General features: G+C 42.2%; 1 protein-coding gene across 3 annotated transcripts in view; it reads right to left on the bottom strand.

Annotated features, from left to right (window-relative positions):
- The window catches only part of LOC112253130 (suppressor of cytokine signaling 5-like), a 33,581-nt gene extending 22,444 nt beyond the window's left edge, over positions 1 to 11,137 (bottom strand). Inside the window, exon 1 of one of the 3 annotated variants that reach the window (XR_006083588.1) lies at positions 10,567 to 11,137. The gene's annotated coding sequence lies outside the window, so the exon portion shown is untranslated. The remainder of the gene's footprint in view (positions 1 to 10,566) is intronic. The other 2 variants (XR_006083589.1, XM_042323093.1) reach the window with 2 other exon arrangements.
- Positions 11,138 to 23,634: the final 12,497 nt, after the last annotated feature.

The following is a 23,634-nucleotide window of genomic DNA, read 5'->3' as shown; positions in this document are numbered from 1 at the left end:
AAGAAATATCACATTTACATAAGTAAATCAGACCATTTACTCAGTACTTTGCTGAAGCATCTTTGGCAGCGATTACAGCTTTGAGTCGTCTTGGGTATGAAGACACACACTTGGCACACCTGTGTTTGAAGAGATACACCCATTCTTCACTGCAGATCCTCAAAAGCTCTGTCAGGATGGATGAGGAGCGTCGGTGCACAACTATTTTCAAGTCTCTCCAGAGATGTTCAATCAGGTTCAAAGTCCTGCCTCTGGCTGGGCCACTCAAGGATATTGAGACTTGTCCCGAAGCCATTCCTGCGTCGTCTTGGCTGTGTGTTTATAGTCATTCTCCTGTTGGAAGGTGAACATTCGCCCTAAGTCCTGAGCAGGTTTTCATCAAGGATCTGTACTTTGCTCCATCCATTTGTCCCCTCGATCCTGACTAGTCTCCCCGTCCCTGCTGCTGAAAAACATCCCGACAGCATGATGCAACCAACACGCTTCACCATAGGGATGGCACCAGGTTCTCTCCAGAAGTGATGCTTGGCATTCAGGCCAAAGAGTTCAATCTTGGTTTCATCAGAGCAGAGCATCTTGCTTGATCACGGTCTGAGAATCTTTAGCTGCCTTTTGGCAAACTCCAAGCAGGCTGTCATGTGCCTTTTACTGAGGTGTGGCTTCCGTCTGGCCACACTACCATAAAGATCTGATTGGTGGAGTGCTGCAGAGATGGTTGTCCTTCTGGAAGGTTCTGCCATCTCCAGAGGAACTCTGGAGCTCTGTCAGAGTGACCACCCTGACTAAGGCCCTTCTCCCCCGATTGCTCCGTTTGGCCAGCTCTAGGAAGAAACTTTGTGGATCCAAACGTTTTCCCATTTAAGAATGATGGAGGCCACTGTGTTCTTGGGCCTTCAATGCAGCAGGAATGTTTTGGTACCCTTCCCAACTCTGTGCCTTCGACACAATCCTGTCTCGGAGCGCTACGGACAATCACGGCTTGGTTATGCTCTGACATGCACTGTCAACTGTGGGACCTTACATAGTGTGCCTTTCCAAATCATGTCCAATCAATTGAATTTACCACAGGTGGACTCCAGTCAAGTTGTAGAAGGACATAAAAGGATGATCAATGGAAGCAGGATGCACCTGATGTCAATTAAGTCTCATTGCAAAGGGTGTGAATACTTATGTAAATAAGTTTTTCTATTTAAAATAAATAAATAAATGCAAAAAAATCTAAACCTGTTTCCCTGTCATTATGGGGTATTGTGTGTAGATTGATGAGGGGGGAAAAGTTATTGAATCCATTTCAGAATATGGCTGTAACGTAACAAAATGTGGAAAAAGTCAAGGGGTCTGAATACTTTTTAATGCACTATATGCAAACCTCTGTGCAGCATGCCTGTGCAGCATCTCAGTGCATTCAATGCAAAGCTAATATGACGTAGGCCTAGCCTACGAAAGGGAGAGGGGGTTGCAGAGATCAACCTATTGAGACGACGACAAACTGACAACACAACAAACACCCTCTTACCACAACTAAAACTGCAGCCATCTTAAATTCCTGCTTGCCAAATGACACTGAGCAACCCAATATCACATAATACACACCAACAGCCCATATAAGACCATTATGGATGGAACGTATTACTTCAGATATTAAAAAAAGTTAAAGGTCCCTTTTTCGGGACCCTGTCTTTCAAAAGATAATTCGTAAAAATCAACAACAAAAAATCAGATCATTGTAAGGGGTTTAAACACTGTTTCCTATGCTTGTTCAATGAACCATAAACAATTGAACATGCACCTGTGGAACGGTCGTTAAGACACTAACAGAAGGTAGGCAATTAAGGTCACAGTCATGAAAACTTAGGACACACAAAAAAAAGAGGCCTTTCTACAGACTCTGAAAAACACCAAAAGAAAGATGCCCAGGGTCCCTGCTCATCTGTGTGAACATGACTTAGGCATGCTGCAAGGAGGCATGAGGACTGCAGATGTGGCAAGGGCAATACATTGCAATGTTGTACTGTGAGACGCCTAAGACAGCGCTACAGGGAGACAGGACGGACAGCTGATCATCCTTGCAGTGGCAGACCACATGTAACAACACCTGCAAAAGGATTGGAACATCACACCTGCAGAACAGGTACAGGATGGCAACAACTGCCCGATTTACACCAGGAACGCACAATCCCGCCATCAATGCTCAGACTGTCCGTAATAGGCTGGAATGAGGGCTTGTAGGCTGTTGTAAAGGCAGGTCCTCACCAGACAAAATCACCGGCAACAACGTCACCTATGGGCACAAACCCACCGTCGCAAAAAGTGCTTTTCACTGAAGAGTCGCGGTTGTGTCTCACCAGGGGTGATGGTCGGATTTGCGGTTATCGTCGAAGGAATGAGCATTACACTGAGGCCTGTACTCTGGAGCAGGATCGATTTGGAGGTGGAGGGTCTGTCATGGTCTGGGGCAGTGTGTCACAGCATCATCGGACTGAGCTTGTTGTCATTGCAGGCAATCAATGCTGTGCGTTACATGGAAGACATCCTCCTCCCTCATGTGGTACCTTTCCTGCAGGCTCATCCTGACATGACCCTCCAGCATGACAATGCCACCAGCCATACCACTCGTTCTGTGCGTGATTTCCTGCAAGACAGGAATGTCAGTGTTCTGCCATGGCCAGCAAAGAGCCCGGATCTCAATCCCATTGAGCACGTCTGGGATCTGTTAGATCAGAGGGTGAGGGCTTGGGCCATTCCCCCCAGAAATGTCCGGGAACTAGCAGGTGCCTTGGTGGAAGAGTGGGTTAACAGCTCACAGGAAGAACTGGCAAATCTGGTGCAGACCATGAGGAAGAGATGCACTGCAGTACGTAATGCTTAAAAACTTTTGATTTTGACCCCCACTTTGTTCAGGGACACATTTAATTTCTGTTAGTCACATCTGTGGAACTTGTTCAGTTTATGTCTCAGTTCTTGAAACTTATGTTCATGTAAATATTTACACATTAAGTTTGCTGAAAATAAACGCAGTTGACAGCAAGAGGACGTTTCTTTTTTTTCTTAGTTTAGCAGTAAACAGGCATAAAAAACAGCATCCAGGACCGGAACAGCCAATTGTTAAATTCTTGGGCCGACTCATTTCTCTGTATATATCAACGATGTCGCTCTTGCTGCTGGTGATTCACTGATCCACCTTTATGCACACTACACCATTCTGTATACATCTGGCCCTTCTTTGGACACGGTGTTAACAAACCTCCAAATGAGCTTCAATGCCATACAACACTCTTTCCGTGGCCTCCAACTGCTCTTAAAATGCAAGTAAAACTAAATGCATGCTTTTCAACCGATCGCTGCCCACACCCGCCCACCTAGCATCACTACTCTGGACAGTTCTGACTTAGAATATGTGGACAACTACAAATACCTAGGTGTCTGGCTAAACTATAAACTCTCCTTCCAGACTCATATTAAACAGCTCCAATCCAAAATTAAATCTAGAATCGGCTTCCTATTTCGCAACAAAGCCTCCTTAACACACGTCGCCAAACATACCATCCTACCGATCCTCGACTTTGGCCATGTCATTTACAAAACAGCCTCCAACACTCTACTCAGCAAACTGGATGCAGTCTATCACAGTGCCATCCGTTTTGTCACCAAAGTCGCATACACTACCCACCACTCACCTTCACTAGGGGGCACCATTTTCACCTCCGGGTGAAAAGCATGCCCAAGGTAAACTGCCTGCTACTCAGGCCCAGAAGCTAGGATATGCATATAATTGGTAGATTTGGATAGAAAACTCTAAAGTTTCCAAAACTGTTAAAAATAATGTCTGTGTGTATAACAGAACTGATTTGGCAGGCGAAAACCTGAGAAAAATCCATTCAGGAAGTGGGATTTTTTTATGTTTGTAGTTTTCTATTGAATGCCATTACAGTATCCATTGACTTAGGACTCAAATTCCACTTCCTATGGCTTCCACTAGATGTCAACAGTCTTTAGAAATTCTTTCAGGCTTGTATTCTGAAAAATGAGAGTGAGACCACTCTGAATGAGTGGTCCCTACAGTGTCCCAGAGGTTTTTCATGCGCACGACCGAGAGTGCGCTTTTCTTGTTTACCTTTTATATTGACAACGTTCTTGTCCGGTTGAAATATTATCGATTATTTAAGGCTAAAAACAACCTGAGGATTGATTATAAACATTATTTGACATGTTTCTACAAACTTTACGGATACTATTTGGATTTTTCGTCTGCCTGTTGTGACTGCGTTTGAGCCTGTGGATTACTGAACAAAACGGAGGTTTTGGATATAAGGGGGGACTTTATCGAACAAAACTAACATTTATTGAGTAAATTAAGGTCTTCTGAGTGCAACCATATGAAGATCATCAAAGGTAAGTGACTGACTTGTGTAACTCCTCTACTTGTCTGGTTACTGTTTGTAATGATTTGTCTGCTGGGCGCTGTTCTCAGATAATCGCATGGTATGCTTTCGCCGTGAAGCCTTTTTGAAATCTGACACTGTGGTTGGATTAACAAGAAGTTAATCTTTCAACCGATGTATAACACTTGTATGTTTTATTAAGTTTTATAATGAGTACTTTGTTTTTGAATTTGGCGCTCTGCAATTTCACTGGATGTTGGCCAGGTGGGACACTAGCGTACCCTATTGAGGTTGAACATCGGTTAGCTGCTCAGATAGCTGATCGCTGCAGCTGTACACAGCCCATCTGTAAATAGCCCATCCAATCTACCTACTTCATCCCCATATTTTTTTTTTATTTACTTTTTTTGCACACCAGTATTTCTACTTGCACATCTATCACTCGTGTTAATTTGCTCAATTCTAATTACGTCGCTACCATGGCCTATTTATTGCCTTACCTCCTCACGCCATTTGCACACACTGTATTTATTATACTTTTTTCCCATTTGTGTTATTGACTGTTTGTTTTTTCCATGTATAACTCTGCTGTTTGTGTCGCACTGCTTTGCTTTATCTTGGCCATGTCGCAGTTGTAAATGAGAACTTGTTCTCAACTAGCCTACCTGGTTAAACAATGGTGAAATACATTTTTTTTAAATGAATAATGTGCCAATAACGTGGCTTTTAGTGAAGTCTGACTCATCTAGACCTGTGCTACAATTAGTGTAGGTAGGCTATAGAGTGAACATTAATATCAGTCAAAGTGTGTGTAGCAAGTGGGGCCTAATAGATGCTATGGAAGCACAGTGCTGATCTAGTTACTATATGTATCATCAACTAGCCTAGACAGACAATAAGTGCAACTCTAGCCCATAGAAAACTCTGGCTGCGTTAACACAGGACTGGGCTACTTCTGCTTCTCAACAGCCTAACACACCCATTCTCTGGGGATCCTAGTGATCTAAGAGGGAGTTGGAGAGCGGACAAGATTAAGGGAGGAAGCCTTCACTCGACCCAGACCAGAGTAAATTAGATATGAAGTTGCGAAGCAAAAAGAAAGGTGTTTGGGATGGCCGAGAGCCATGGAGGGTCTGTTCTGTTCAAGACACTCGCATTAAGACCTTTTGATTCTCCATAATTTCTATTTCTCCATAATTGGGTGTGCAATTTTTCAGTTTTTGATTTGTTAAAAAAAGTTTGAAATATCCAATAAATGTCGTTCCACTTCATGATTGTGTCCCACTTGTTGTTGATTCTTCACAAAAAAATACAGTTTTATATCTTTATGTTTGAAGCCTGAAATGTGGCAAAAGGTCGCAAAGTTCAAGGGGGCCGAATACTTTCGCAAGGCACTGTATCTAGCCAGACAACGGGCTAATAACAACAGGCTAGGTAGGCCTACTTGTTTCACCAGAGTTATGAGAAAGGCTTAATATAAGATGCATCTGTAGTGGGCAGTTCAAGTGCTTGATCATGATGCAGTAGGCCTAGGCCATATGGACAAAATATATTTGACAAATTTAGATTTTTTTAATAATTAAAATGTCCCAAATATGCTTCCTGAGTAGTTCATACCCCCAGGGTGGCAACACAAGTGATTTCAATGGGGCTTTCTCCATTTATACCGTTCAATCCAACAACAAAAAAATAATTCAGCATTTTCATAAATTTTAGTATTTCCTGCACTTTTATTATAATTTCCACATTGTGCCACGTAGGATATATCCCCCCAAAAAATCTAGGCCTAGTTAATTGGCGAACTGTTGGAATCATGGAAATAATGATTATTCTAATCCTATAGTTGGAATATAATGGGCAGCACCTTTAATACATTATTGTTTGACATAACAATGAATGAATAAGCCAGTGATGAATCATTGACAGGGTAGGAACCAAAGTGTTGGTCAGTGTTTCCAGGTGATCCTAATTAGATATTACATTACATGTTGTTTTCTTACTTCATGTAGCTAGCCAGCCAACATATTCATGCTCTGCCTATTCATCTCTGATAAAGACAGCGTTGCACAAACATGCTTATCGAGGTCTACATTAGCAATGGTACGAGGCAGTATTAGCTAACTAGCTACGTTTGCTCTGACTCTTACTAGCGATTAGCATTAGCGGCTAAATAAAATTATTTTCGCAAAACCTTGTGAAGAAAAAGACAAACTTGCAAACAGTTAGTAACATACACAAACGAAGTGTAATTACAGAACGCTTGTGGAAAGCAGCATGTCACCAACATTGTTGCATCCATCTTACCATGCGGAGTGAATGGCAAGAAAGTGCTCATGACGCCGTGGTTGGACTGCTCTTTCCATGAGTGAGAGGGCTTGGTGTGGATAGTGGCATGCAGAAGCAGGAGAGGAGAGAGATGACTCAAGTAGCAAACGGAGTAAACTATAAAAATTGATATTGTACACGCCTGAGTTGCATAAAATAAAAACCAACCGGTCCATGCATCAATAACACCCAGACCTAAGTGAGCCTTAATTGGTCAACCCTACTCCAGGGTCCTGGAGAGCTACCTGGTATGCAGGCTTTTGCACCGGCACAGCTGAAATAGCCTAGCCAACACCTAATTATGCTAACCAGCTACTCATCAGGACCTTCATTTGCTGAATTGGTTGTATTATAAACTCAGCACAAAAAGAAACATCCCGTCTTTCAAAGATATTTAGATTTTTACGAATTAACGTCACAGATCTTCAATGTAAAGGGTTTAAACACTGTTTCCCATGCTTGTTCAATGAACCATAAACAACTGACAAACATGCACCTGTGGAACGGTCGTTAAGACACTAACAGAAGGTAGGCAATTGAGGTCACAGTTATGAAAACTTAGGACACTAAAGAAGCCTTTCATCTGACTTTGAAAAACAACAAAAGAAAGATGCTCAAGGTCACTGGTCTGCAAGGAGGCATGATGACTGCAGATGTGGCCAGGCCAATAAATTGCAATGTCCGTACTGTGAGACACCTACGACAGCGCAACAGGGAGACAGGACGGACAGCTGATCGTCCTCGCAGTGGTGGAACACATGTAACAACACCTGCACAGGATCGGTACATCCGAACATCACACCTGCGGGACAGGTACAGGATGGCAACAACAACTGCCCAAGTTACACCAGGAACGCACAATCCCGCCATCAATGCTCAGACTGTCCGCAATAGGCTGAGAGAGGCTGGACTGAGGACTTGTAGGCTATTGTAAGGCAGGTCCTCACCAGACAAATCACCGGCAACAACGTCACCTATGGGTACAAACCCACCGTCGCTGGACCAGACAGGACTGGCAAAAAGAGCTCTTCACTGACGAGTCGCGGTTTTTCCTCATCAGGGGTGATGGTCGGATTCGCGTTTATAGTCAAAGCAATGAGCGTTACACCGAGGCCTGTCCTCTGGAACGGGATCGATTTGGAGGTGGAGGGTCTGTCATGGTCTGGGGCGGTGTGTCACAGCATCATCGGTCTGAGCTTGTTGTCATGCAGGCAATCAATGTTGTGCGTTACAGGGAAGACATCCTCCTCCCTCATGTGGGTAACATCTCACAGCAAGAACTGGCAAATCTGGTGCAGTCCATGAGGAGATGCACTGCAGTACTTAATGAAGCTGGTGGCCACACCAGATACTGACTGACTGTTACTACCTCCCCCTTTTTTTCATGGACACATTATTCCATTTCTGTTAGTCACGTGTCTGTGGAACTTGTTCAGTTTATGTCTCAGTTGTTGAATCTTATGTTCATACAAATATTTACACGTTAAGTTTGCTGAAAATAAACAGTTGACAGTGAGAGGACGTTTATTTTTTTTCCTGAGTATAGTAGGGTTGGAGCAAAGCCTGCACACCCAGTAACTCTCCAGTCTGAGGAAGATTGGTCACCCCTGCATTACACTAATGCATAAGACAATATGTTTCATACATTTTAATTATGAAAACAAATTAGCGTTGACTAAGCCAACACACCAAAATCATATTCATGAACTTCTCCACAGCCTTTAATATAGTGCAACCACACTTTCTACTTAAACAACTTTGTGACCTAAATGTCAACTCGGGCCTGGTGCTGGGTCCAAAAGTCCCTGAGGGTTCAACCCCAGAGGGTCAGTGTTTAAGGCACCTTAGTCCTGTGCTATTCAGTGCGACCATTTTACTTGCATTTGCACCTAAAAATAGATGTGTGCAAACTGAAGAAAAAAATCAAGTATGAGCACATCTGCGAGTTGTGATTTTATTATCCCATTCTCAGCCGATTTAGTCCACTGGTCCCACTCTCACAGAACTACCCTACGCCTTCCCCCCTTTCTCCAGATGAACTTCTGAAACTAGTGATGTCTGGCCAGCTGACCCCACCCCCTACTCCAGACCATCTCTGGAGACCACCCACTCTAACTTCCCTATCAACTCATCCCTGACCACTGGCTGTGTCCCGCTTGACAATTTATTTTTATTTTTTTAATTACCAATTACCAGAGTGGCAAATATGTGGACGATATGGCACTGGTTGCTTGCCTGGAGGGCAAGTCTAGCTCAAGCTACTCCCAGTTCCTTGACTGTCTTGTGACATGGATTGACAATAGCTTCATTGACCTTAATGTCACCAAGACTAATGAATTGTGCCTTGGAGGTAAGCTGGGGAGCAGGATGTGGAGCAAGTAACACATTTTAAATACTTGGGAACAATTTTAGACCAGAAACAACCTCCAGGAAAACAATTACCTCATTTATTTAAATGTCTTCCTACTTAGGCAGCTACAACGTTAAAGAAAGCAAAACACACACACTGACTATGGTTTACAGATCGAGAGTGTTCTCACTTTCAACATCTCCTCCTGCTGGTATGGGAACTTCTCAGTCAGGAAGAGGAGTAAACTTGCACAAGTCGTCAATCAGGTCAGTAAAACAGTCGTCAGGAAACAGCCACAATTCCAATAAGTGTACACACAGAACATCGCCAGGAAAGCACTCCAGGTGCTCAACACCACCACCCACCTACTGCAGGCATCCTTCGCAATGCTGCTGTCAGGTCGGAGACTAAAAAAGGTGCCACTCGCAAGGAAGAATGGACAAATAAAATATTTTATCCCCTCTGCAGTGACAATCCTATACAAGACTGATTAACTGACATGTAAATGTTTAATGTAAGTTTTATCGTTTTACTGTAGGCCTGAGAGGCAAAGACATTCCCATTCTGTGCAAACGTAATGGACAATAAAGTTGACTTATCTTAAATAATATGCCAGTATAGCCTTGGGATAGGCTAGCCCTACAATAAATCACGTTTAAGGGTGCTGCATGACAATGGTGGAAGACATACCTGGGACACATAAGGAAACAATTAGCAAAGCCGTTATTCTTGGATTGATTCCATTCATTGTTATTATATAAGGACGAAGTGAAATACTTCATAATAGCATTAGAGTATGGTGCATGCACAGAACGACATCAGCTATAACGTTACTATAATTTGGAACATCCATTGGTGAGGCTATAACCTAGCTAACCAACCAACTACCAACATAACTGATGAATATTTTCAAGACAATATTCATTAGTTAAGTTGTGCGATTAGCATATTTAAGCAAGCAAACGAATATTTTAGCATTGCATGCGAGAGAGCCATTTAAAAGGGTGTAGTAGTGCCAAATCAAGGCCTATTCTCGGGTCAGACAGCACTGGCTAGCTAGTTACTGTAGCTAGCCAACTACTACCACCACTGGACATTGACAATAGTTATCCTTAACGTTACATCATGACATGTAAGGAGCTGTCTAATACGAATTGGTTTTAGACAGGTGGGAGTTGTGATAATATACATCGCTAGATCAATTGTAACGTTACTATACAAAAATAAACTTCACCGAGAGACCCCCCCCAAAAAAAAAATGCTGGATTTCCCAAATAACGGTGGCTAGCTATTTAGCTAGCATGATGCTAACATGAGCTTCAACATCGAGTTGGTCTGCTAGCTAGCTAGCTAGCGAACGTTAGTTAAATAGTTAGCTAGCATGAACGAATCTGGCAAGAAATTACAGACAGACGTATCTAGACAATACTGTTATCATGCGATAGAAACTAGCTAAATAGCTAACACGTATTCCGTAATTCATCGTGGTTATAAGTATTCTCAACTTACCCTTTTGTCTTTTATAACCAGCACTCAGTAGCTCTCTTTGTCTGCAAAAAAATGGCTATAAGTCAGGCATATATCCCCCCTTGAGCTCCACGGTGTCGATGAAACACAAAAATGTATGCGGCCGGTTTTCAATTTCATTCCGAATGGTCTCTCTAATCAAATAATCTAAGACACTGTACATGTTAAAAATGATAAAATGTCTCTTGGCCGACACTTCTTTTCGGCCGTGGTATTCATTCCTGTTAAAGCCGAGCAAAGAAGAGGCGTTCAGTAGATTGCAGACGGGTAGAGAATGGCAACATGGAACTCCAATGAGTAAAGCAGAACCGTGAGCTTCAAGATAGTGGATACGGATAGGGAAAGTCCATGCCAGTGGCCCAGCATGACAGACACTACCTATCGCCAATGATAGCAGAGTAGACGGTCAAGTGGCCTGGCAACTACTTGGAAACGTGGAGACTGAAAAGGCTGATGTGGGCCCTGGGTGCCTCGGTTGATTCGTGTCAATTAGCTCGAGTTTGTATAATAATTTAAATAGAAAAAACTATTTCAAGTGTCGGATCCGGCGTCGTTTTGTGGCTCTGTTCATAAATGTGTCATGGAATCGCTACATCGAAATTCTCTTCCCAACTATTTTGCAATCAACTTAAACCATTATTCATTGTTGACACGTGTAAATTGTTCTGATGAGTAGATTTCAGTGGTAATTTAGTTTTATGATTTGAACCCACCTTAACATGCATTGTTGCGCATAATGCTCATTCCAGTACACTGTAAGCATCTGTCATAATGAGTGGTGCACATTACTTTGATGGTGGGAATTTGTGGTTTCATTATTGAACGTCAATTTGTTTGACGGTTTTCATACCAATTCATCACGATGAATTAGACGTCATAGCACAACAAACCGCTTAATACCGTTTCAGAAATATACTTTTCTTTCTTCAAACATGCATACAATTGTGTAAAAGTATCATAAAGTCTACAAATGTTAAATTACACACAATCCTCTAAAAACAGTCACCTAACAATTTTAAGTATAACTTCCAAAAACATAACTCTATCAGCACAACACAGATAAATCAAGTGTTTTTACTCAAACATGGATGTGTCTGACTACTACTTTGTTTTACGTCTTTACTTAAACTAACAATTAAATCAAGTAAGTACAACTTATTTCAGAAATGTTAGATTGACTTAAAAATATGAAATAATCATAACTTGTAAAAACTCAACAACTTTAGATTAGCAGAACACAAATAAATAAAGTAAAATTTACTCAATAACCCAATACTTGTTTACAGTACTCAAAAACATTAAGTGATAAGAACATTAATTGACATATGAGTGAGTACTACTTACAGCGCCTTTGGAAAGTATTCAGACCCCTTGACTTTACAGCCTTATCTAAAATGGATTAAATACCATAAAATCCTCAGCAATCTACACACAATATCCCATAATAATGACAAGTTGAAAACAGGTTTGTAGAAATGTTCGAAAATGTATTACAAATAAAAGACTGAAATACCTTATTTACGTAAGTATTCAGGCCCTTTGCTAGGAGACTCGAAATTGAGCTCAGGTGCATCCTGTTTCCATTGATCGTCCTTGAGACGTTTCTACAACGTGATTGAAGTCCACCTGTGGTAAATTCAACTGATTGGACATGAGTTGGAAAGGCACACTTGTCTATATAATGTCCCACAGTTGTCAGTACATGTCAGAGCAAAAAAAAACAAATCTGGTCGAAGGAATTGACCGTAGAGCTTCGAGAGAGGATTATATCACGGTCACAGATCTGATGAAGGGTCCCAAAAAATGTCTGCAGCATTGAAGGTCCCGAAGAACACAGTGGCCTCCATCATTCTTAAATGGAAGGAACCACCAAGACTCTTCCTGGAGCTGGCCGGGGAGATGGGCCTTGGTCAGCGAGGTGACCAAGAACCCGATGGTCACTCTGACAGAGCTCTAGAGTTCCTCTGTGGAGATATGATAACCTTCCAGAAGGACAACCATCTCTGCAGCACTCCACCAATCAGATCTTTATGGTAGAGTGGCCAGACGGAAGCCACTCCTCAGTAAAAGGCACATGACAGCCTGCTTGGATATTGCCAAAAGGCACCTAAAGACTCTCAGACCATGAGAAACAAGATTCTCTGGTCTGATAAAACCAAGATTGAACCTGAATGCCAAGCGTCACGTCTGGAGGAATCCTGCGACCATCCCTACAGTATAGCATGGTGGTGGCAGCATCATGCTGTGGGGATGTTTTTCATCGGCAGGGACAGAGACTAATCAGGATCGAGGGAAAGATGAATGGAGCAAAGTATAGAGAGATCCTTGATGAAAACCTGCTCCAGAGCGCTCAGTACCTCAGACTGGGGCAAAGGTTCACCTTCCAACAGGACAACGACCCAAAGCACACAGCCAAGACAAGCAGGAGTGGCTTCGGGACAAGTTTCAATGTCCTTGAGTGGCCCAGCCAGAGCCAGGACGTGAACCCGATCTCTGGAAAGACCTGAAAATAGCTGTGTATCAACGCTCCCCATCCAACCTGGCAGAGCTTGAGAGGATCTGCAAAGAAGAATGGGAGTAAGTCCCCAAATACAGGTGTGCCAACCTTGTAGTGTCATACCCAAGAAGACTCGATGCTGTAATCTCTGCCAAAGGTGCTTCAAAAAAGTACTGAGTAAGAGGCCTCCCGGGTGGCGCAGTGGTCTGTGCCATCAGAGACTCTGGGTTCGCGCCCAGGCTCTGTCGTAACCGGTCCGTGGGGCGACGCACAATTGGCCTAGCGTCGTCCGGGTTATGGAAGGCTTGGCCGGTAGGGATGTCCTTGTCTCATCGCGCTCCAGCGACTCCTGTGGCGGGCCGGGCGCAGTGCGCGCTAACCAAGGTTGCCAGGTGCACGGTGTTTCCTCCGACACATTGGTGCGGCTGGCTTCCGGGTTGGATGGCGCTGTGTTAAGAAGCAGTGCGGCTTGGTTGGGTTGTGTATCGGAGGACGCATGACTTTCAACCTTCAACCTAACAAGATAGTAGCTACTAAAACAATTGGATACCACGAAATTGGGGAGAAAAAGGGGTAAAAAAAATTTAAGAAAAAAAAAAGTACTGAGTAAAGGGTCTGAATACTTATGTAAATGTGATATTTCCCTTTTATTTTTTCTAAATTAGCAAAAATGTCTAAACCTGTTTTTTCTTAGTCATTATGGAATATTGTGTGTAGATTGATAAGGATCAATTTTAGAATTAAAGATGTGACGTAACAAAATGTGAAAAAGTAAAGGGGTCTAAATAGTTTCCGAAGACACTGTATATAATTTGAGTAACCACTACTCAATTGTTTTAATGAGTAAGGCTAGAGATGAGCAACTTTGATGGGGATGGGGGCCATAGAGTTAGAGTTAATTTTGTGCAATTCTACACATTTTGCAATCGGGTAGTGAGAAAATGTTTTATTTTTACAGCAAGTTTTCTGCAATCTACACATTTTGCCATGGGACGGAGAAAAGAGTTTGCAATTGTACAGCTAATTTCATGCAATTCTACATGTTTTGCCATAGGGTGGAGACAAATGTTTGCAGTTTTTAATATGATATCTGAGTCAGACTGACTAACAAAATCAATGGGGTCCCCCGGCAGGTAATTCGACCATGAAAACAAGTTATAATAAAATAATTTAGCAATCTAAAAATGTTTTGTTGATATGGGCTAAATAACTGACTATCAGTGACTGACTTAACAGGAGAAACTGCTGATGCACAACCAAATTTCGAAATTGCACCTTGTGTGTTCTACTATTCTAACTCGCAACAGTAAATTGAGACCCTCAACCAACTGCGTTCCTACAAAAAAATGTATCTGAGGACCTTCAAAAGGAGGGCATTGCGAGTTGCCCTACCCCAAGTAAGGCAATTACTTTTTAGTGTATCAGTAAAATCATTATAAGTAATTGGTAGGTATACCATTATTTGTTACTTCTGTGAACTTTCACTATCCTCCCTCATGAGGGAGAGAAATGATCAAATATCTTGATATATGGGTTTTTGCTAACGGAATTACAAGGCAATATTTATTAAACTTACAGAAGGTAATCATTTTCTCCAAAACTAAATATTAAGTGTTTTTATTACTTGGCAGGTGATACCTTTTAAGACTTTTTCTGGTAGATGTTTTCCAAGACCCCTTTCTCATCTGCATATCCAGAAATCAAAACCATTAATTATGCCTCATTTTAAATATGGAAAATGGTTCAAAATGTATCTATGCCTAATTCCCCCAAAATATAGACTCTTGCTTTCATTTGACACCCAATTTCATATGCTCCTATGAACTTCACATGTTGGTGCTCATTATTCACAATTCATTCATGATTATCAGTAATCGTTGTGGCATCCAGATTAATGTAGAAGTGTTCAGAAACATATTCTATTCTTATTTACAATAAACAGACTCCAAAATGACACAATACATTATTTACCATTCATTTCTATTGGGCACAACATAATCCAAAACAAAAACAAAACGAAGTGCAAATATATCCAACCATTTTTTTGTCACAAGCTTGATGTCGTCATTGCATACTATATATGGGCCAAATGGTAAACTTTTGACACAATGTAATACACTACAAGTGAATTTGTCCACATACGTATGACACCTTCAAATATGTCATAAGATACATAATGTGCAATTATTTCTAAATGATAAAACAGATAACAATACCCTCAAATAAAAGGTGACATTCTCTACTGTCACCCCCATATAAAACATTTTACTTCAAATCCACATTGCTGAAGTATTGAGCCAAATTGAAAGCTTTAGCTTCCCTGTCCAAATAAATACGTAGGGGAGTGTATGTGAAATGGCACGATTCTGTGTTTTGTAGTCAAAAAGATAGAGGACGATATGTGTATCCAATGACATCTGGTATGTATCATATGATTTGAACCATGTCTGCTCATAAATTGTTAAAATCACATTATACACACGATACACACGAGATGATACAAACATGAGACATGTGGGCCGTTCCACGAATAGTGCCTCTATCTTTTATTTGTTTATTCGTAACCACCATTATACATTTTGGCATAAGCTTCTAGATGATCTGTGAAGCATTTATACTATATAAAGCCTTTATAAGTTATAGTTTGTTTAAAGTGGGACCACATTATTTCCCTTTGCCACTGGATGGCAGGCACACCAAGTACATGTGAGTCAGGTTAAGGATAAGTTGTGTATGTGAAAATTTGTTGTACATCAGGCTAGCATGTGACATCGACGATCCTCCTGCAAGTCATTCATATGGTCACACATAAACAAAGTTAAAGAAAGGGTTGAAGATGAGATTGTTTTGTGGATTTAATCTCTAATAGTACTTATTTCACTTTGCGATATATACACTTGGGTTTTTACAGATACTGTGCCTGCTTGCCGGTCAAATAGACTAGAGCAACCTGATTATAGGCTGTTCGTAGGTCTGAGAACCAATGTAGACACAGCAAGAAGTACTGTCCATCCTTGAATAGTTAATCATGTATGTTATTAGGGAAGGTTTCTTGTGATTTTCCTCATCAAACAGCATACCACTGTTGTTCTGCATGGATCATGAGATGTTGCGAATAGTAGATGAGAGAAAAATTCATTCTCTACATTTCTTAAAGCCTCCGTGCAGTCTTGGTCATTTTATTTTGAAATCATCACTCTATGTCTGTGTCTTTATGACATTTTCTATTTATTTATTCAACTTTTATTTTATCAGGGATTCCTACTGGGACCATGGTTTTGTTTACTGTTAAGCCCCGAATTACATAAATTACACACATACATAATACAAAATGAAAATAACTAAATACATTTGTAATCATTTATTTCCCTGAGCCTCCTTTGGCCCTCAGTCTGATTGTGTGGGCCTTTAGGAAACACATTTTAAGATATTTACATACAGAGCCTTGGTTGACTGATAGATTTGTCTAGAGCCCACCGCCTCACCCAGATGAACAGTCATTGGTCTACTCTGTTATAATCAGATCACATTGTGACTTCATGATGTTGACCAAAAGTTCCTCCCAACTGAACAGGCTGAAATTCAAGATTCGTTTTTCAAACAGCTCTTACACAAAAAAAGGGCATTATCGTAATTTTCACAATTTCAGTGTTATTTCAACCTCATAGTGTAGAAATATCTTCTTCTTTTTTTACTTCACGTTATGCTCTCCAAGGCTGTTAAGTTAACTAAGTTAAATTAATGTATTTGGCCACTACTTTTTGTCCCTATTATTCATGACTAAATATGTCACGTCACTATGTCACATCACTTCACTATATTCTTTCTCTTTTTGTGTGAGTCTCACATTGCGTCCAGTGACTTAACTGACTATGGACACAACTTTGCAGACTGCTCATGTAACGGATGTGAAACGGCTAGCTAGTTAGCGGTGGTGCGCGCTAAATAGCGTTTCAATCGGTGACGTCACTTGCTCTGAGACCTTGAAGTAGTAGTTCCCCTTGCTCTGCAAGGGCCGTGGCTTTTGTGGAGCGATGGGTAACGGTGCTTCGTGGGTGACTGTTGTTGATGTGTGCAGAGGGTCCCTGGTTCGCGCCCGGGTATGGGAGAGGGGACGGTCTAAAGTTATACTGTTACACTCACAGAGCATTTTTTTTTGCCACAATGCTCACCACACATTGGCTATCACAATGAAGTAGTGAGAAGAAAAGCTTTCTAAAACTTCATCATAAGTAAATAATGATATTTTAAAAAACAGGAAAGATGCAGTAGCATATCATTTGACCTAGCTGGCACAGTGTGCATGTTCCTCTATTGGACACTGGTGAGACATGTGAGACAGACAGCAAATGGGGTGGGGTGGATCACTGCCTATACTATCAACTTCTGACACTCATGTGACTCACTCAGCGTAGATAAAGCTTTTCATTTGCTGCCCCCCCACCACCACCTCCACCCCCACAGAGAGGAAACGCCTTTTGAGGAGGGATTTATTAACCTCTGACTCTTAACTCTGAGAATTTGTAAGGAAAAAAGCAAACAGTGATTTGAACCAAGGACTCACATTCAAGTGTGCTGTCTTACCTTTTACAACTTAAAAGTGTACACTTTACATTTAGCAGATGTTCTTATACAGATCGACTTACAGGGCCAATTACTGTTAAGTGTCTTGCTCAAGTGCACATCAACAGATTTTTTACAGAGCCAACTGTTCGATTTGAACCAGCAACCTTTCAGTTACTGGCCCCATGCTCTAAATCACTAGGCTACCTGCCTGTAAGAGTGATTTGGGCAGACAAAGTGGAGAATTAGAAATTCTGTTGAAATAATTAGTCCAAACCATTTCAGAACCTTAGACCTATGGAATATTTGGTCTCGTACATAACTCCTGAACATTGTAGTTCTTTTGGTGTTCCATATTCATTATCAAAGTGCGAGGCGAGACATTCTGATGAAGATCAGTGGTATCAGACCTGACCTGCGTGGCCATTCACTTCCCCTTAAACACGGGACAGTCAGTCAGTCTGATGGTAGTCAAACCTTGTTACCAAACACATGACATGCCAAATTCTACACAACAGCGTTCAAGTCAACTCCTATAGTTCAACTCCCGATTCAGTTATGTTCCCGTCATTTACCCAGAAGATAGTGTGTTTTAAACGGTCATTATGATTGTATCATTATTCCTAACTCATATAATTTTGCCCTTTGTGGAAGGATATTGGTTTCACTAGGTTTACCATCACGACATACTGCTCTGTATGTCCAATCTGGGTTGTGGATCAAAATAAATCAGAATCGTTTTAATTCAATATTGACAGATAAACTGGTTATTTAGAACAGAAAAGTCTGCATGAGGCAGATATGAGGGTAATTCTTGTAAAGCAATTTGCTTGAAAGGATTGATTTAATCTAGTGGTTGTTAAAGCTGTGCCAAATGGATCATGTGTGTATGGTTTCTTTGAATTGTCTTTATTTGAGTTCAATGAATGAACAGAGGCCAAACAACGACGACGAACCTAAAACCATGTTAGGTAACAGCAGATCCGGTCTTTAAAGGGGCAATCTGGGATTCAAAAAATCAACAAACAAAATGATCACCTTGCCAAAGTTTTGGTAAACAGACACTGTATACCTTCAAAGCATGGTTGAAGCTATCATTTTGATCTCACGGAGAGTCAGCCTTGAGATCAAAATGTTAGCTTCAAATGCATATGGTTAAAGCTATGTTTGTATGTTTACAATTACATTGTATACTAACAATGGAGTAAAATAAGTTTATTTTGAGGGTGTAAAACAGTGAAACTAAGCTTATGAGGCATTTATAAGCTCTTCAAGAATCAATAGCTTTATCATTGATTTAAAAGTCCCAAAATAGAAGTAACATTCCAAGATTACCCCTTTAATCCGATGGATGAATGTAAACCGAGAATCTCTTCTGGACAGATTCAAGAGAAAACTTTCATGAGAATTTTATTTCTGGGTAACCAAGATTGCGTGAGAAATGATTTACATCAGATACAGTGATAATATTTTTCTTGGCTTTGCAGCTGTACATATTTTAGTGGTATGAGTGTGGAGTTATACTCACATTTATCCTACCTCCTCTGAGGAGCCCCCACCTGTTCCTGATGGGTTGCCACCATGGCTCGCTCCACTGGGGCCCTGCCAGCCTCCTCCCCAGCCTACCCCTGCCTCCCAGGCCCTAACAGACTTTGTTTGATAATCCCTAATGGGTCCTCAATCACAACCCTTCACAGTACAGTAGTAGGATGTTCTAGGAACTGTGGCACCCAGGACTGGCTCTAGCCTCTTGGGGGCCCCCTTACAAGATTTTGTTGGGGGCCCCCCCACCTCATGGCAAAACATGTTAGTGGCCTCCCTCTTGATGGTGGAGAGAAATCAACATTTGAAAGTTCATTTACGATAAACCTGCAAGTTGATTTCCTGTCTCTCCCCCCATGGCAAAATGTGTAGAATTGCAGAAAACTTGCTTTAAAACGGCAAAAAGCTCATATCCTGCGAATCTACACATTTTGCAATAACTTATGCCAGGGTTAATATACGAGCGAGAATGACTAACAAAATCAATGGGGGCCCCCGGGAGGTTAAGTTTAGATAGCTGAATAGACTAATTGTTATGGAATCATGGGTTGCTCCCTTTCAAAAACTACCAATCTAAAAAAGGTTAGTTGACACGACTAATTTAGTGACTGTCAGTGACTGACATACACAACCAAATTTCAAAATTGCACCTGATGTATTGTACTATTCTTACTCTCAATAGTAAGTTGAAATCTCGACTGAGTTCCTAAAAAAGCATCCGGGGACCATAAGTGGCGGCTTATGTCGCCTATACCTGGAACCACATCTCCTGGCCTTGTTGTTGAGACCATTTCTGATCAAGGGGTGCCAGACATCGCACTCTGTCTGGATCCTGGACTTACTGATGGGCCGCCCCCAGACGGTGAAGTTAGGCAACAACACATCTGCCACGCTGACCATCAACACGGGCGCCCCTCAGGGGTGTGTCCTTTGTCCCCACCTGTACTCCCTTTTCAACCAAGACTGCGTTGCCGCACACAACTCCAGCATCATCAAGTTTCCCGATGGCACGGCGGTGGTAGGACTGATCACCGGCGACGATGAGGCAGCCTAGAGGGAGGAGGTCAGAGACTTGGCAGTCTGGTGCCAGGACAACAACCTCCCCCTTAGCGTCGGCAAGACAAAGGAGCTGATCGTGGTCTAAATGAAATGGAGGGGCGATCACACCCCCATCCACATCGATGGGGCTGTAGTGGAGTGGGTTGAGAGCTTCGAGTTCCTCGGTGTCCACATCACTGAGGAATTAACATGGTCCACACACACCCACACAGTTGTGAGAGGGCACGAACGTGCTTCTTCCCCCTCAGGAGGCTGAAAATACTTGCCCTCAGGTCCTCCAAAAGTTATATAGATGCACCATTGAGAGCATTTTGACAGGCTGCATTACCTCTTGGTATGGCAGCTGTTGAGTACGGCCCAGTACATCAGAGCTCCCTGCCATCCAGGAACTTTATACCAGGCGTGTCAGCAGAAGGCACAACATTTTTTCAAAGTCTCCAGCCACCCAAGCCATAGACTGTTGTCTCTGCTACCGCATGGCAAGTGGTACCAGTGCACCAAGTCTGGGACCAACAGGACCCTGAACAGCTTCTACACACAAGCCATAAGACTGATAAACAAGACTGCTAAATAACTAATCAAATGGCTACCTGCATTGACCCTTCTTTGCATTAACTCTATGCACACACACTGGACTATACCCCGTCCCTATGTACATACTGTACATATGTACATATTTATCCCTTTACACTGTGTATAAGACAGTAGTTTTGGAATTGTTAGTTAGATTACTTGTTGGTTATTTCTGCATTGTCGGAACTAGAAGCACAAGCATTTCGCTACACTCGCATTAACATCTGCTAACCATGTGTATGTGACAAATAAAATTTGATTTGATTTGATTTGATACACTTACACATGCATACTGACACCGTGCACACACTCAGCACATACGCTGCCGCTACTGTCTATTATCTGTCCTGTTGCCTAGTCATTTTACCCCTATATGTACATACAGTAGCTACCTCAATTACCTCGTACCCCTGCACATTGACTCGGCACTGGTACTCCCTGTATATCAGTGGGGGCTGCTGAGGGGAGGACGGCTCACAAGAATTGCTGGAACAGAGTGAATGGAATGGCAACAAATCATGTGTTTGATGTATTTGATACCATTCCACTAACTCCACTCCAGCCATTACCCCGAGCCCGTCCTCCCCAATTGAGGTGCCACCAACCTCCTGTGCTGTATACTTCCTGTATCTAGCCATGTTATTTTGACTCATTATTGTCATTTGTTATTCACTGTGTATTTATTCCTTGCGTCACTATTTCTATTTTTTATCTTTAACTCTGCATTGTTGGAAAAGGACCCCTAAGTAAGCATTTCACTGTTAGTCTACACCTGTTGTTCACGAAGCATTGATTTGATTTGATTTTCTGTCCCAACAGACCTAGTTCAAATAGTATTTGACGTATGTATTGGGCCCAGGTCTGGTCCTAACTACCATTCCCTTGCCAGTCACTGTCCGTTATCATTTACACCTGTCTGTCTTTCCTGTTTTACATAATAAACTAGAAAGAAAAAAAAAAACGTCATCTCACTGTCAACTGCGTTTATTTTCAGCAAACTTAACATGTGTAAATATTTGTATGAACATAACATGATTCAACAACTGAGACATAAACTGAACAAGTTCCACAGACATGTGACTAGCAGAAATGTAATAATGTGTCCATGAACAAAAGGGGGGTCAAAATCAAAAGTAACAGTCAGTATCTGGTGTGGCCACCAGCTGCATTATGTACTGCAGTGCATCTCCTCATGGACTGCACCAGATTTGCCCGTTCTTGCTGTGAGATGTTACCCCACTCTTCCACCAAGGCACTTGCAAGTTCCTGGAAATTTCTGGGGGGAATAGCCCTAGCCCTCACACTCTGTTCCAACTGGTCCCAGACGTGCTCAATGGGATTGAGATCCGGGCTCTTTGCTGGCCATGGCAAAACACTGACATTCCTGTCTTGCAGGAAATCATGCATAGAACTAGCGGTATAGCTGGTGGCATTGTCATGCTGGAGGGTCATGTCAGGATGAGCCTGCAGGAAGGGTACCACATGAGGGAGGAGGATGTCTGCCCTGTAACGCACAGCATTGAGATTGCCTGCAATGACTACAAGCTCAGTCCGATGATGCTGTGACACACCGCCCCAGACCATGACGGACCCTCCACCTCCAAATCGATCCCGCTCCAGAGGACAGGCCTCGGTGTACCGCTCATTGCTTTGACGATAAACGCGAATCCGACCATCACCCCTGATGAGGAAAAACCGCGACTCGTCAGTGAAGAGCACTTTTTGCCAGTCCTGTCGGGTGGGTTTGTGCCCATAGGTGACGTTGTTGCTGGTGATTTGTCTGGTGAGGGCCTGTCTTACAACAGGCCTACAAGTCCTCAGTCCAGCCTCTCTCAGCCTATTGCGTACAGTCTGAGCATTGATGGAGGGACTGTGCATTCCTGGTGTAACTCGGGCAGTTGTTGTTGCAATCCTGTACCTGTCCCGCAGGTGTGATGTTCGGACGTACCGATCCTGTGGAGGTGTTGTTACAAGTGGTCTGCCACTGCGAGGACGATCAGCTGTCCGTCCTGTCTCCCTGTAGTGCTGTCTTAGGCATCTCACAGTACGGACATTGCAATGTATTGCCCTGGCCTAAGGCACGTTCACGCAGATGAGCAGGGACCCTGGGCAACTTTCTTTTGGTGTTTTTCACAGTCAGTAGAAAGGCCTCTTTAGTGTCCTAAGTTTTCATAATTGTGACCTTAATTGCCTACCATCTGTAAGCTGTTAGTGTCTTAACAACCGTTCCACGGGTGCATGTTCATTAATTGTTTATGGTTCTTTAAACAAGCTTGGAAAACAGAGTTTAAACTCTTTACAATGAAGATCTGTGAGGTTATTTGGATTTTTATGAATTCTCTTTGAAAGACAGGGTCCTGAAAAAGGGACATTTCTTTTTTTTGCTGAGTTTATATTTATTCTGTCCTTTCATAACCATATAGGCCTACAGTGAGTGTATACATTGTACCTTACTAGTCATTCAGTGACATGTTGCAGTATCCCACATTTCAGAGAGTAACGCCTGACTACTTGGGACTTCCACTCACGCGGTCTCACACTTTTCTAACACTTGTGCTGGGTTACAGTTAGTTATAAAACGGTTTATTGTTCACATGATTTCCACTAAAATCGATTTTTAGCGTAGGTGATAAGATGCCTTCCTCAATTAGTGCAGCGTTATGATCGTGTCTGGTGGTTGCAGACCAAAAAGTCACACTTTCTCCTGAGAAGCCATGTGCCTACTCCGTAACGAATGTTGGAACGGGCATGACAGTTAGAGGCACACCCATAAATAGGGCCTGCAGTCACCACCCAAGCCACGAGCAATAGTCTAG

The sequence above is a fragment of the Oncorhynchus tshawytscha genome, linkage group LG01 (assembly GCF_018296145.1).
Source record: "Oncorhynchus tshawytscha isolate Ot180627B linkage group LG01, Otsh_v2.0, whole genome shotgun sequence".
In the NCBI taxonomy this organism is placed as follows: domain Eukaryota; kingdom Metazoa; phylum Chordata; class Actinopteri; order Salmoniformes; family Salmonidae; genus Oncorhynchus; species Oncorhynchus tshawytscha.
The sequence above is the reverse complement of the archived record's forward strand: the minus strand, read 5'-3'. Positions and strand labels throughout refer to the sequence as shown.